The sequence below is a fragment of the Drosophila tropicalis genome, unplaced genomic scaffold, assembly GCF_018151085.1.
Source record: "Drosophila tropicalis isolate 14030-0801.00 unplaced genomic scaffold, ASM1815108v1 contig_805, whole genome shotgun sequence".
NCBI classification, from domain to species: Eukaryota; Metazoa; Arthropoda; class Insecta; order Diptera; family Drosophilidae; genus Drosophila; species Drosophila tropicalis.
The window spans coordinates 3,228,539-3,244,342 of record NW_027173295.1 but is presented as its reverse complement, the minus strand read 5'-3'; the positions used below and the strand labels follow the sequence as shown (position 1 = coordinate 3,244,342).

Below are 15,804 nucleotides of genomic sequence, written 5' to 3'. Positions count from 1 at the left end.
GTTGAGGACCAAAAAGGCGACTCCATGCTGAGGCGACACTCAAAATGCCTAAGACTCCTGGGTATGCGAGACTTTTGTCCAACTGTGAGACACATTGGTTTGAGTATCTAGCAAAAATGTTAAAGGTAATAGTGTCCTTTTGCTGGCAAGGATGAAGAGGTGGCAAAGGGCAGACTCTTGCAAAAGTTTTGTAGTTTTTTCAATTTCCTTTACGACGCGAAAGTAAACTTTGAAACATTTTCTGTTCGCTGTTGCTTTTGGATATTGCAGTTGACACTTGAACTTCGGTTTTTTTTTTTTCGCATCTCTCTGCTCCAGTGTGACTTGCCTACCTCCCGCAGCTTTTTCTCTCTCTCTCTCTCTCGCTGTCTGTCTCTTTTCTTCATTTACTCTCCCGCCTGGAACAGGTGATCATTTTACAAACGTTCCTTTCGGGCTACCTGGCCATTCGAACCATAAATTATGTTATTGTTGCGTTTCTTTCTCTCTCTCTCACACGCACTCTATCTCTTTTTCTTTTCGTTTTTGTGTTATTTTTGCACTGTGTTTTATTGCACATTGGGCTATAAATTTCTTTAGTCTCGAGGCTCTCGCAAGGTTGACGTTTTTTTTTTTCCACTTGTCAAAGTCGAATTTTTTGGGGTGTTGCCGCTCCTTTAGCTTAATTGTGGAGGATTATCTGGGGGTCTTTTTTGGTTGTTGCCTTTTTTTCCTTCGAGTGGCTGCTGTGAAAATTTATTGACAAGCGCTTTGGCACTCAGTCAGTCAGTCAGTCAGTCACACATTCACTCACCCAGTCACTTACTCTTACAGTCGTTCGCTGCCAGAGTTGACTTGTCACTTTGAGTTGAGTTGTCAGTTGTTGTTTGTTTGTGTCTTTTTCTTTTTGCTTGTTTGTTGTATCCTGTTTAACATTTTTTTCTCCTCTTTTTTTGTCATTGCTATTGTGATTTGAAGTCATGAATGGAGACGGGCCAAGCTGTCACTTAGGCGCTAATGCGCATACTAATGTTACTTGTGTTGGTTGGCAACATATTCTTGGCAACATGTTGCTAAAGTATGTCAAACAATTTCAAGAAATTATTATCTAAGAAATGAATTAAACAAAATTTTATGTTTTCAAGTAATTTCCATAATAAAAACTTCATCTAAAGATACTTAATCTATAGATTAATATTATCGATCTTGATATTTTGAATAAACTTTTATCAATTGGCTGCCTGTAGAGAGATAAGAGTGAGATTGGTTGAAGAATTTGGCTTGTATTTGAGGAAATACAAAGTAGATATGTATACACTTCCTTTCATAACCAACTTTGGCCATTAAAAGCTAATTTTTAACGCCGAATTGTTGGACAAATACAAATATGTATATGTATTTGAGCATTGCCAAAAGATCTAAGGTAAACGAGCCGATATTCAAGCCAAGTTTGCCATTTGTAAAGTCATTTCCCTTTGGTCTGAAGATTTTTGGTTCTTTTTGTTCTCTCTTTTTGTTTTATTTTTGGTCATTTTTCATTTAAACAAATAAGTGTTTTTCGTTTTGTCTTTGGCATCTATGCTGGCTGACTGACTAGTTTTAAGTTGGCTCTCTGTCTGTTGGTCTGTCTGTCTGGCTAATTGCCGAACAAATTCAAACGAGCCATGGCCCATGGCTACATAAATAATCAAACCTAATAGCCGGCTAACAAAATATTCAAAACAAACACAGGCGAAAGAAAGCTCAAAATGAACGTGGGGAAAACAAAAATTATGATCAATGCAATCACGTCAAATTGATTTTTTTCGGTAACCACAACATACACACACACACACACACACACAGAGATTTCCAGAGTGTGTGCGAGAGAGACAGATGATAGAGAAAGGCCCAGAGGCCTAATGATATGAGACCGAACCGTCGAATCGACCAACCGATCGCAAGAGAACCGGGGTAACGTAGGTAAAGGAAGAGGTAAAATTGAAGGAGCTGGCAAAATAAATCAAACAAACAAGGAACACAGTTTGATGAATTGCAGCACGAGGTTCGTCTTGACTTGGCCAGTTGATGGACGACTTGACTCTTGTCTTCAAGACGCGAGTCGTTGCTTCATACTGTTCGTGTGTGTGTGTGTGTGTGTGTTGGTTTTTTTTTCAGTTCTTTCTGCGGGTATCGGGGGTATGGGTTCCCGCACTATTCCTTCAGCTGTTTAAAAAATTAATCAATATGTTGTTGGTTTAAACAAGGGCACACAAGGAAGACAAGATGTATGAAAAAGTGATGGCAAAGGGAGGTGAGGATGTGGCAAGGGATTGTACGTATGTACAAGTGGAAGTAGAGGAGAAATGGTTTTATAATTATGAGGGTCGTTCTTTCAGGTTGACTGAAAATTATTGGTTTACTCTTACATTGAAGTGAACGGGGAGTGTCAGTTGAGCCTCTGAGCCACATGAGCATGATTAGAGAAAGAGACAAAAGATGCAAGAAGAGGCAAAGGGAGAAGTGAAGGCAATCGTTGGTTTTATAATTATAACAAGATCATGTGAAATAATGCCAGGCGCTGACAAATTACCGATGCAAGTGCTCAGCCAACCAGGCCAAAACACACACACACACAGGCATGAAAAATTACCTTAAATTCCCTTTGAGCATAAATGTTTCAAATGGGACTAGATCATGCACCCAAAAGTATCTCGTTAGCAATAATATTCACATTGATCGAATTTGGACCTTTTGAGTATAATCGATTATACGGAGTATGCAAAAATCGAATATTATTTTTGAAGCTTTAGTAATTTCTTGTTAAAAATGCCCAATAAAATGTGGCTTTAAATAAATTTATGGCATATTTTTGGTTAATAGGTGGTATAACAGTTTCATAGTGGTATAACAGAGAGCTTAAAATATTTGTCTTTTTGCCTTTGCAAGCAAATATTTTAAGCCTCTTCTTGCTATCTATCTCTCTCTCTCTCTGTATGTCTGTCTGTTGTCTCGGCTCATAAAAAATTCCCAAAAAAATAACAAAAAAATGATTCCAAATTCGCATTTTGTGTTTCGCCATTCGAATTTATCTTTTATCATTTTGATTTTTTGTTTTTTTTGTTTTTTTTGTTTAATAAATTCTTCATCTTTGTTGTTGTTGTTGGTGTATATTGTTTACGAAAAACATTTATTATGCATAGTTTGGTTAGACAGGCAAGCAAGCTATCAATTTTTCACTATACGTATCTGGCAGATACATCAAACAAAAAACTAAACAAAAAACGAAAAAAAATATATATGTATTTGTTGGTATATATGTATCTTGAAACTTGTTGCTGCTGTTAACTGTGTCGTTGCATGGTTTGAAAGAGACACACACACACATACACAGATAGTAATAGAATAGGAGGAAGGTATGTGTATACATAGATTCCATAAAAAAAACAACAATGACGATGACTACCTAAACTACACCACCAACAACAACAACAACAACAACATCACCAACGACATCGACAACGGCGACGACGACACTATCTGAGGGAGAACTGATGATGATTTATGAGCGTCAGAAATCAAGTAGAAAATTACGTTAATAGAACACAAGGCAAAAGCAGAACAGACTGACTACGCCACACACTCTACTACACTCTCTATACAACACACTAGACTAGACTAGACTAGACTAGATCAATCAAGGGAGGGGGAAAAGGGGCAAAATTCTATATAGATACCTAAAGTTGACTTAGAAATGTTGAAAATAAAGAGGAAAAAACAAACAGAATTGAGAATCAAACTTCAAATTTTTCTACTTCTTTTATAAACTGGAATAAATTACATATAAAATGTATGTTCTTTCTAATTGTTAGTCAATTTGCATATCAAATAGACAGAGAGGGGGAGAACATAAAAAAAAAAGAAGAAAGTGTTAGTTTATATATTCAATATGTGGGAGATGTTTCAAGCCCCTATATACATATATATTCGAGTTATGTCCAAGTATTTACGGCATTTGGAGCATCTAACTTAGCTCTAATTCATTTAGCATAGACCCAACAAGATGACACCTTGTTAAGGGGCAAGGTGGGCATCACTCTCTCTCTCCCCCTCTAGGTGTGTGTGTGTGTGTGTGGGTTTTGTTAACTGGAAATGTAGCAACTAGGTGTTAATTTTTATTTGTTATCCAAGAGAAAGACAGAAAGAGAGAGAGAGAGAAAGAGAGAGAGAGAAACCAGAATATAAATTTTTCATAGATGGCATAGCAAATTAACAAGACATGCGGGCAAAGTGAAAATTTCATTGGAAATTACATCTACTATAAAGATAGAAGTTAAATCTATCCGAAAATATCCCCCTCTCTCTCTCTCTCTTTGTGCATAATTTCTACAGATTTATTTCGATCATGTACCCGGAGTTTGGTTCATGTTAATCACATTCCTTAAATCATACATAAACAAGCCAATGAAGTTAAAGACAAAAACAAAAAGAAATGTGCCTTATATAGAAAGAGCTTAATTAAAACGACCCTGTAGGGGGGCAGAGGCTCTCTTCGAACTTCCCTTGAAATCAGTTAACACAACAGCCCAAAAGAGCCGGAGACCGAGGGACCGAGGCAGATGCAGATGCAGAGAGACAGAGAGAAGATAAACAGCCGGGCAATGCAAAAGGGCATAAAACAAGGCACAACAACAGAAATGAAATGCCCAAGTTTAAACAGAATTCAAGATCCAAGACACACACAACAGACAAGACGAGGAGACTCTGCAGAAGATTGGAGACTGTGCAGAGAGAGAGAGACTTGTTTTCGGGGGGGCTGGAGGGAGTCAGGCATCATTAATTCTCACCCAAGTGTTCACGACGTCTCTGCATATTTCCAATTAAAGCAACTTGCAACTCTAATGAACTTGAAGATATCAATCTACGCGCTGTTTAACCCTACAAAAAGTGAAAACCGAAAAACGATGCAGACTTTAGCAAAGAAAAAAGAAAGAAAAAAGGCAACCCGCGACAATATAAAAATGAAATGTCAAGCTAATTAAAAAGTATCTGATGCTCTGAAATTGAATCTGTATCTGAATCTGAAGGCAATCCTTACTAAGAAGTTGATTTGCCGCACCCTCCACATTCTCCTTCCACTAACTTTCCCCTAAGCAATATTTTATTTTTAAGTTCTATGGAGTATCTTTTAGATTTTTGGCAGGCAAAAAAAAAAAAAAAATACACACATACATACATATATAATTTTCAAATTATGACCAAAAATAGAAAAGAGCAAAAACCGTTTCGAAAATGAAGTAACGCATGTGACTGGGCCCAGTGTATCTCACAGATACGCATCTTTGGGTTGCACATATGGACAACAGCAACAGCAACAGCACCAAAAACAAAAACAAAAAAAAGGAAGCGAACGCGTTAAAACAAACAAAAACACACATATTTTTCTTATAAACAGAACAAAAAAGAAAGAAAAACCAAAATGAAATAATTTTATTTTCAGTCTCAGATGCATCTTCTGCATCTGTGTTTTTGTATCTGTATCTGTATCAGTATCATCTCCTCTGCTCCTTGGCACCACCACCACCAACTGCACCACCATCAACTGCACCACCATCGAAACATAATTAATTTCTGTTTGTTTAAGGTCTCTGGACCTGATGCGACTGATGACTGTTGCTTCCTGCCGACGATATTTGTTTTTCTCTCCAGCTCCTTGAGCTTCAATGGAATTTTTAATTTTTTGTTTTCCCCCCCTTGCCCCCTTTACCCTTTATTTTTGTTGTTGTTGTTTTTCTGTTACATACATATTCATTGTCGTCTCGCTCTCGTCATTGAGTCTTGTGTTGAGCATTTAAATTTTCAGTCATAAATTGTTTTTTATTTTTTTGCAATGTCATAAATTAAACATTTTGGTTTTTGTTTTTTTTTTTTTTTTTGGTAACTGATACTTATTTTCATTTTATTGATGAGCCTGAGAGTTGACATTGCCATAAATTATGCTTTTAATTAATTGGAATTGAGAATCTTCACTGAGAATCTTGCCTCTTTTGTTAATTAGTTAGTTGGCTTGATTCAGTGATAGGGCAGGAGGGGGCGAGGGAGAAACCAACTCTGTCTTCGTTTTGCTTGGAGAAACTCAGCCGCCGAGTGTCTCTCTGTCTCTCTCTTCTCAAGCTTCTATGGGCAGGTTGATTTTATGTGTGTTTTTTGTTTTAGATTTCTTTAGAAATAATCTTCTTTTTTTTTAAGTTTTTTGATTTGTATTTGAATTTGGGTTTTTTTCGTGGAATTTGATTTTTGATTTGTTTGTTTGGTTTTTGGAACAAGCTTTATTCATTTATTTTTTTTTTTTTTTCATCATTTCTATCTCTTCGAAGATCTTGAATATTAAAAGAGACACAAAAGTAATGCTGAACATCAACTGACACTTGATTAATATTAATCATTTGAAAAAATATAAAAATCACGCTTCTATGGCATCTGTTATTCATTATAATCTATAAACTATGCGCATATGTCAAATTTTATATCTTTGCGATTCATCTGAAATATAAAACAGGAGAGAGAAAGAGAGACCTTATCGCATACATAAGCAATCTACAAATATAAATAGGTATATCTGTATATCGATATTGTTATTGGTGGCGAATTTGTGGTATTTTATTTTATGCAAATACTCTTAATACTTTTTCTTTATTTAGCAAGTACTTGGATTGATCAAATGATGATTATTGGTGGTCGTTAATGGTCTTTGAAATACTAGCTAATGTTCACTTTAGTCCTTAATCTTTTCCGATATTGTCCATTGTAGTTAATCAAGATATTTCAAGTATATCGATTACGATTACACGTCAGATTTCGTTGCATTGACTTATCGAATGATGATCTTTGCTAATTACACAGGCCAACATTTTTGAGGTCATGAAAAAGTTTTTTAAGTTCAATAGGTCTCCTATAGTAATCACGACTCTGTACTTAGTTTTTCTCTATCACGAGTTAAAATTATTCAAAATGATCTCATTTGCAATATATTTTTCCATGATATAAGCATAATATTCTACTAAAAAATTATTATATTCTCCTATTAATATTTTAGGCTTGACTTAACAGAAATTTACAAAATATCAAAGAGTTATTTCTTTGTTATAAGGCATAATATCTTACACTTTGGATATGGTTCTATAATAAGTAAAATTTCAACCAAAAAGTATGCTATAGGGATTTGAAGAATTGTCTGCTTTTTAATTTTAAAGAATTATGGGAATCTGCTGCGTCTAACAAATTGTTTATTAGTTATATGTTTTCTTACACAGGATATTCTAAAATCTCTTAAAAAAGTTGAAAATTTTTAAAACTTTCTATAGAATACTTTTGATTGCCTATTTTCCAAGCCCAGATCTCCCGATTTCACAAAATCTGGACGTGATGGACAAGAACCAAGTATGCAGAAGTCAGAATCAGAGTATTCGAACTAATTAGAAACACTTCTTAAGTTAACGTCAGCAAACATCATGTCCGCCTGTGTTATTAATGTTTTCAAATCAACAATCATTTGAATTTTTTACTGTCAATATCCATATTAAAAGTCCTCCTTAATTTTAGAAATTGTCCTTTGTAGTACACAGATTTACTAAACGAATGTATTTCAAAAACCTTGTTAAATGGGCTTATAAAGTAAAAATATTAAATCTTCCACTTATTATTATTATATTACATATATAATATAACAATATGTATATTCAAATCCTTAACCATTATTGCTTTACATACCATTAATTTCATTCCTTATATCTTATAATTTGTGTCAACTTGCTGAATTGTTGGCTTGACTTCTACTATAAGAGAAATGATATGATTTGATGCCAATCTGAAATTGGACAAACAATTTCGAATTATAAACGAATAATATTGATAGCATGGGAATTGAATGAAAAATAACTAGGATAATAATAGAAAAAAACCAATCTTAAGTGGCGCCCAGATACTTTTGGTTTTTTTCTTGTTGTTGATTAGTCGGGATGATTGCAATATGATTATGATTACTGCGTAATGTTCTATCTGTTGTTGTTGCTGTTATTCTTTTGTTCGTTTAATTAAACAAACGAAAAGCGTTTATAATTAAAAAAATTGTCGTTTTTTTTTTTCGGTTTGCTTAATATTATCTCGATGCTCTTACATTGGAGATTACACCTGAAGCAAATTGATGATGGGGTAGGGGCAAGGGTAAGGGTAAGGGTATGGGTGAGGGTATGTGGTAACATGTAGCCTCCTCCAGGTAGATAGAGAAGACACAAGACATTGCATTGTTGTTGTTGTTGCTCTTGATGGCGACTTATCTGGCAGTTTGTTGCTCGGTTAGGCAAATCTTTTGGCGGCGTCACCCACACACACACACACACACACAGTATCTGTATCTGGAGTTTTTATTTTGTCGCGCGCTGATTAAACTTGCATTATACACACACACACACACACACACACACACTCATACAAAGAGTGCCGTTAAAGCAAATAACAAACAAGGCGCGTTCTTTAATAAGAAATAAAAACAACGAAAAAGCAAAAAAAGAAAATATATATAGAAAAGTTAATTAAATTGTAAGCGAACGAGAGAGAGAGAGAGAGAGAGGGAGAGGGAGAGACTCTTCCTACTCCTCCCACTAGCCATTTTTACTCCAGCTCCTCTTCAGTCGGCAGCGGCACACGCAACTTCTTCATCATCTTGTGGCCCTTAATCCCATGGCGTGATTAAAGTAGTCCGACATGGACACACACACCATCTCCCACTGCCCCCACCCCTCCCGACCCACTGTCCCTTCATTCATTCACGTCGTCGTCATCCTGTGTTTGTGTTTGCTACTTGCTACTTTTACCCATTTCATTTGAAGTGCTGCCGCAGAAACTTTTCCACCCACACCACGCCTCCTCCCCCGTACCGCTCCTCCCGCTCGCTCTCTAGACTAGACACAACTAGACACAATTGTTCTCTCTCTCTCTCTCTCAGCCGCCGTCCCGCAATTATTTATAAACCAAATATTAACATATTTGCTTCGTCCCCGCGAACACATAACTCAGGCCGCAAATTATTTTTCGGGGCAACTCTTTCCGCATTTCTTTGCCTTACTTTCGTTTCCTTTTTTTTTGTTGTTTTTTTGTTTGTTGTCATTTTTCCTTTGTTGTTGCTTGTAGCAGCTGTAAATTATGTCGCATTTGCTTAACTGCTTTTTTTTTTTTTTTGTTTCTTGTTGCAAGCAAATTTTCTTATGCCCATGGCATAAATCATTTTAGACTTCTCCGTTTTTCTTCTACTTAGCCAACTTCGCCCCCCTCCACCCCTTCTTTTGGGATAAACTTTAACGCTGAGTACATAATTAAGTACGTTTTTCTAATTATAAAATTTTTGTGCTTTTTACGACTTGAAGATTAAAGATGCTATGGCCGAGATTTGGCCGTGGGATTTCCATTTTATATGTATGTATGTATGTATATACATAATAAACTTATTTACTTAAGGTATTTGTGTCCTAAGCTTTATGGCCTTAAAATAGACAAAATACCTACATACATAATGCCTATATAAACTTGAGATAACTTATCTAAATTTCGGCATTTATGCTTTTTGCATCTCATTACAGTTGACGTCAATTTTTGTGTGTGTATGTGTGTGTGACAAATACAAGACAATAGGATCAAGACGAAAGACAAGGAAAGCGGAAAAAATGGTAAGTAAAGGATTCAATTAAGAATTTACTGTTTATAGATCTCTAAAAAGTCTGATTTCAAGTTAAGATGTTTTTAGAAGAAGTCTCAGTTGCTGAGAACTTGACCTTACTTTATGGCCAATAGGCATTTTGAATGCTTCTTCTTCCTTTTCTTTCATTCTTTTGCATTTGGTCATCTCAACCATCTGTTTGGCTACTTCATTGCGCTTAGTTTGCCGCACAATGGAGAGAAAAATATGCAGGGTCTCTCAATTCCTATCTCTCTATCTCTTTCTTTCCCCTCTCCTTTTCAATGACCCTGTGCAATTGACCACAGCGTCTGGTGCAGGTCCATGGCTCTCAGGCTCTGTGGACCCGTCTCATAGTAGTCAACATCATCATGGTTGTCGGCAGTTACTTTTCAACGCCAATTTTGCTCTTCAAAAACGAAAGCCCTGATGTTGCTTCCTCCTGCCTGCCTCCTGATAATGTTGTTGCTGTTGCTGTTGCTCTTGGTTAGCCGTGGGCGAATGCATCTTCAGACGCGACTTGTTGCCCCATTGTTGGTTTACCCTTTTCACTAGACAGCGACTGAGAGCCTGAGAGACAGAGAGAGAGAGAGAGAGAGAGACAGATGCAAAGAGAGATAGGAAAAGAGAGCAAAAGCGAGAGAAATATGTTTTGTGGCTGTTGCTGTGGAATATCTCTTGCCACTTTTAACGTTAACGAGCTGTTGACTTCTTTCTGCATCTACTTCTCTACCCTGTCGTCTGACGTCTGTGCCGAGAGTTAAGGACCGCACCTTTCCTTTACCCCAACATTTGCTTCTACTCACTGAGCTCTTAGTCGTTCGTTCGTGTTTTTTTTTTTTTTTTTACTTCTCACTTTTCCGCATTGACTACTTCTTCGCATTCGTTTTGCCAATGCCCATATTTTTTTCGTTGTTGTTTTCTTTGCCAGGCCTTGGTCTGGTCAGGTTTGGTCTGGTCTGGCCGGGTACGACTGCGGCTTTAATGCAAAATATCCTTTAACCAACTAGTTAGCATCTTGTCTGGCCAACTGCTGCCAACAGTTCTGCACCTCATTGCTTATTCAACAATCGAGCTCTGAAATGTACTCTGTAATTAAAACATACAAAAAATATTTCCATAAATTACAAGACAATTGATTCACAATCCCCTCCCCCACCCCCCATTCAGCCTTTATATGAGCTTTTGTTTACACAACGTTTTTGTTTAAAATAATTAATTAAATATGCCAAACATGCCCATCTGCAACCCCATCTCCCATGTCTCATCGCTCATCGTTCCATTGGCAATGCCCCTGCCGCCGTTGTATGTGCCTCTTTTCCTATCCATGCCCATCCCGGCATGTGGCGCTGCCTTCTAAAAGATTTACTGTTAATTGAATTATAATTGTAGACTCCACCCTCGCCCATTATATCTACATACATATCTCCTCTGATCAGCAGCAATCATGCTGAGCAGTCAATCAAAATAGATATTCTCCTATATGTATGGATTTTGTTTGTATGTGCACGAGGGAAACTTCATTAGAATTCATCCATTACAGTAAGGGGTTTCAAAGGGAGTGGCGGGAGGATCATCATCATCAGCACAAAATAAAATGAGGGAAATCTTTATTTTCTATAAGCTGAAAATAGAAAACTCAATCTGAAGCATTGTAATACGTAATATAGCTATAAAATCAAGTGATTTGAAGAGACTTTGCTACAATTCTTTCTTCTCTTCTTTTTCAAGTCTCAAAAGACAATAGTTTGTAGATTAGTCTCGAAAACAGATGGAAGGATAGAGGAAGCTAAATCTAAATCTAAATAAGTTAAGAATAAAGTAAGCTAAAGCTCTTATGGGTTCCTGAAAGATCTACCTTTATCTTTCTATCTAGTTTTTAGGCACAAATGAAAGTCTTTAACTTATTTCCTTGTAACAATTATTAACTCTTCCTAGTCTCTGAGCTCTTTGATGGAGTAACTTTTGATAAGCTCTTTGGCCAAATTAATGGCAGACAGCTAAATTCTGGTTAAATGACATCTGTTTGGGCTATTAATTGACAGTGAGAACTTTGAATGATAACCGTTCTTAAGTGATTAGGCATTCTAGAATTTAGCATATGACGAAAGAGTTTTTTTTTTTTTTTTTTTTGGTTTTATTGTAACCTTAATTCAAGCCCCGAACCCCATTATAATTTCTTTTCTTTCCATACAATTGAATTCAACTCTCTGACACGTCGAATGGCGTCAATGTAAACACAAACCGCACTGAGAGATTCCAAAAGCGATTCAAGCGTTCCAGGCACGCACCAAAAAACAAAGATTGGCCCCTAGGCAAAAAAAAAAGAGAGAAACAACAAAAACAACAGCAGCAAAAAGAAGGCAGAAGTAGAACCACCCGTCGAGAGGGGCGGTGGGGTTATTTTTTCTTCATTTTGGAAGGGCAGGGCACTGAAGAGGTAGAAGAGGTAGACTACTAGAACAATCCAACATCCCTTCGTGCTGTTTCCGCTCAAAAAGAAAAACGTTGATTGCTTTGGCTGTTGAAATGCGCTTGAAAAAATAAACCAAAACTCAAGGAAAAACGCATAAATTACTCCCACTACAACAACAACAGCAGCAGCAGCAGCAGAAGTAGCACCACCCTATCCTATGTACATACCCCCCAACCACCCACACCCACACCCACAGCACCATCATTCCGTTGTATTGCACGGCAAATTAAGGTGACCATATGTGGCCTCCGGGCACCCCCGACTGTGAGAGAGTGAAGTGAAGCAAGAAAAACAGTACATAAAATCAACAAACAGAGGGGAATAGAAAATGCCTTCGTCATTTACTTTTACTTCTACATCTTCTTCTTCATCTTTGTATTTTCCTATGTACATACATATGTGTTGTTGTTGCTGTTGTTGTTATTCTCTATGCTTTTTCGTGTTTCAAATAAACTTCGAAATGCATAAATAGTTTACAACAATAACAAGAAACAGAAAGAATAACAGGAACAAGTGCGTTGATTGCAGGCATACTGCACTTTAGTTGGAGAGATTGAGAATTGGTGGTGCTGCTACTGTTGGATGATGATGATGGTGGTGGTGGGAGATGAAAATGGAGGTGCAGTTGAAGGTGGAGGTGCAGATGGAAACGGAGATGTAACGGGCAAGCGTGGGCTGCTACGGCGTCTGGTTCTATTTTGAATAAATGTCTGCAAAAGATGCAATGAACAAATGCAGATGGAGATGCAGAAGCATGCTGCATGTTGCATGTTGCAGCAGCAGAGCAGAGTTCATTGGTTTTGCCTAAAGCCGACGACTGTTCATTTAATGCCTCAATGAATTTGAAGTATGCGTCTACGCCATATTTCTTCATTTGCATTTGAAACAATGTTTCACATATTTCATTTTTCCACACAAAAATTCTTGTGTGTAAAAAAAAAAAAAAACCGCCCATGAATGCAAATGCCACATACAAAAACATTGATTTAAGCACTTTAAGGGCAGTAAAGCATTTAAAAAACTTCAAATTGAATAAATTTTAATCGAAGTTTCATAATTTTTCCCTTGTGAACCTTTGAAAAAAGTTTGAAAAGTCTCTTAAAATACATTTTTCCGTTGAAAGCATTTTCGAAACTTATTAATTGAAAACTGAATGCATTCTTACTCTCAATCTCAGTGGTTAACAGCATCTGAAATGATTGAATTGAGATTTGATTTCTATCATGAACCAATCTAGGCTGGGAGTCTTAGGGTTTTGGACACTTTCTGGACACAAGACTAGTTCTTAGTCTTTATCTTTTGATTCGACCCTTAACGAAAATATGTTTTAAAACCTTTTCATGTCTACTAAACATTTGAATTAGTTAGTTATTATTGCCAACTTTAGTTAGTTATCGTAAAAGGTTTATTACAAATGGTCTCTCTATTCTTGGCCCGCCCCATAGACATTTATTCTTTAAACGTTTTGTGGCACTTACTTAATTGCAACATGAATGGCAATGTGAGAAAAAAGAAACCTATAAACTACATACATGCATATGGACACAAAATGGCATATTATTTGAAGTTTTTAAAATCAAATGTGTAGAGAAACATTGTTGCACTCACTTCCTTTGGACCATACCTATACTTTTGCTTCATTTCATTATGTTTCTTTTATTTCTACCATTCCGTTAGATAGTGGAATACCTACTTAACTATACTATACTATACTATAGGTATGTATGTGCATATTTGGCGCTATGGGCTCGTAAATATTTTTATTGCATAGTCATAAAAATAAAACAAAAAAGCCAAACTAAACAGAAAACAAAAAGTGCAATAGTCAACCAAAACAGAAAACAGAAAAAAATGCTATCAACAGTTTCACGCCTTCTCTTCTATCGACTTTGTTGTTGGTTGTTGTTGTTTCGTCCGTCTAACTGTCGTTTAGTCTGGCTAACTGTCTGTTGGTCTTTCTGTCTGTTTGTTTGTGCCACACATGTTACGCCTACGAGAAAAAGAGAAGACACAAAAAACAAAAATGAATGTCTTCTTATGTCGTCCCGCAGGTTCATTCTTTGGTTGTTTCGTTTTTCTTTCTTCTACCACCATTTGCCTGCCATATGTGGCTGAGAAAATGCTAATGCGAGACTTTAGACACTTTTAATGCCTTTGCCATACCTATTACCAAAAAAAAAAAATAAGGAGAAAACTTTAGATCCCCATCATTGTCTCTCTATCTTTTGAATGACTAAATCGATGGCTTGTCTACAGGGTATTTCAAAGTCCATATGTTTCTCTCGCCTGGACAGTCAATCTAGACCCAAAATATATAACTCAGCAAAATAATATTTGAAATATTTGTTTGTATGTACGTATGTGTGTGCAGACGATAAGACATTAAGCTTGTTGTGGCCCTTATCTAGGGAAGCGGCCAACTTGACCTGCTCTTCTTAAATATGTTACTAAAACAAAAATGTTCTACCAAAGAATAACCAAACTGACAGCTCTCTTGTGATATTGATATTCAAGTAGTACAAAGTTCATTGAGACGACGAGTCAAGAGTCCAGTTCAGTTCAGTTCAGTTTGTAGCCACTTCACTTTTCCAAATGTTCGAAATTTCCATGGCGGCTTTTTCACTTTGATTTAACCAACAAGCAGCAGCAACAACAACAACAACAACCTATAGTAATGTTGATAAGCCAGCGATTTATTTATGATTTTGTTCGATTTTCAAACTGACTGCCTGTTGACTGCTGCTGGTGCTGCTGCTGCTTTCATAAATTTAAATTCAGTTAGTTTTATTTTCTGTTTCATTGGTTTTGGTTTTGGTTTTGGTTTTTTTCTTTCATTTTCTTGACTGGCGTTTCAATTAAGCAATTGTTGTAAATTGTTTCGATTTCATAGTTTGATATTGAATTGATATATGACCCAAGCAATTGTACATGTGTGCCGATAAGATTCTCCTTGTCTATATATACTACATAACTATATATTTTATTTATTTTGTTGTTGATGTTGTTGGTGTTGTTGAAATTAGTCAATCTTTCTTTCTGCCGGACAGAGAGTCGGCACATGCATGCAAATTATTGTTATGGCCAATTTGGCCATTAGCCACAGAGCCATAAATTATAAACGAGAAAAGATGCCTCATTGAAAATTCCCCTCTAGCCAAAAAAGAATCCGAGACCAAAACCATAACCGAAACCGAAACCGAAACCGAAACGACGCCAACGACTACTAAGCAAAGTCAACACAATAAAGGAAGGAAGCGGGAGGGGGGAAGGGGAGGACAAATCTTTTTCCCCTTTCACTCTCTCATAGCATTTTCCATTTGAAATTTATTTTTGGTAATTTGTGGTCTCAAAAATTGGTTATGCATTTTGTTATCCCATCTCTCCCTCCCCTCTCTTGCCCATCACTCGTTGCAAGAAAAAGTGTTAAATTATTTGGAAATAAATTTTCATCTTCAATTTCCTATTTTTAGGCTTATGAGGGGAATAAAAATTGTGGCTAATTTATTATTATGCTTAAATTAATGTGATTTCTTTTTAAATATTCATAGGTATAGCAAAGTTTTTGTTAGTTTTTTCAATGCAATTTCTTTATTTATGTCTGGTTGTTTGCCTTGGCAACAATGCTGCTGCAACATTGTTG

At 36.4% G+C, this 15,804-nt stretch overlaps 1 protein-coding gene across 1 annotated transcript in view; it reads left to right on the top strand.

The window, feature by feature from the left end:
- The window catches only part of fz2 (frizzled 2), a 112,432-nt gene that overhangs the window by 82,728 nt on the left and 13,900 nt on the right, over positions 1 to 15,804 (top strand). The window contains exon 6 of the mRNA XM_068293756.1: positions 9,594 to 9,680. The gene's annotated coding sequence lies outside the window, so the exon portion shown is untranslated. The remainder of the gene's footprint in view (positions 1 to 9,593; positions 9,681 to 15,804) is intronic.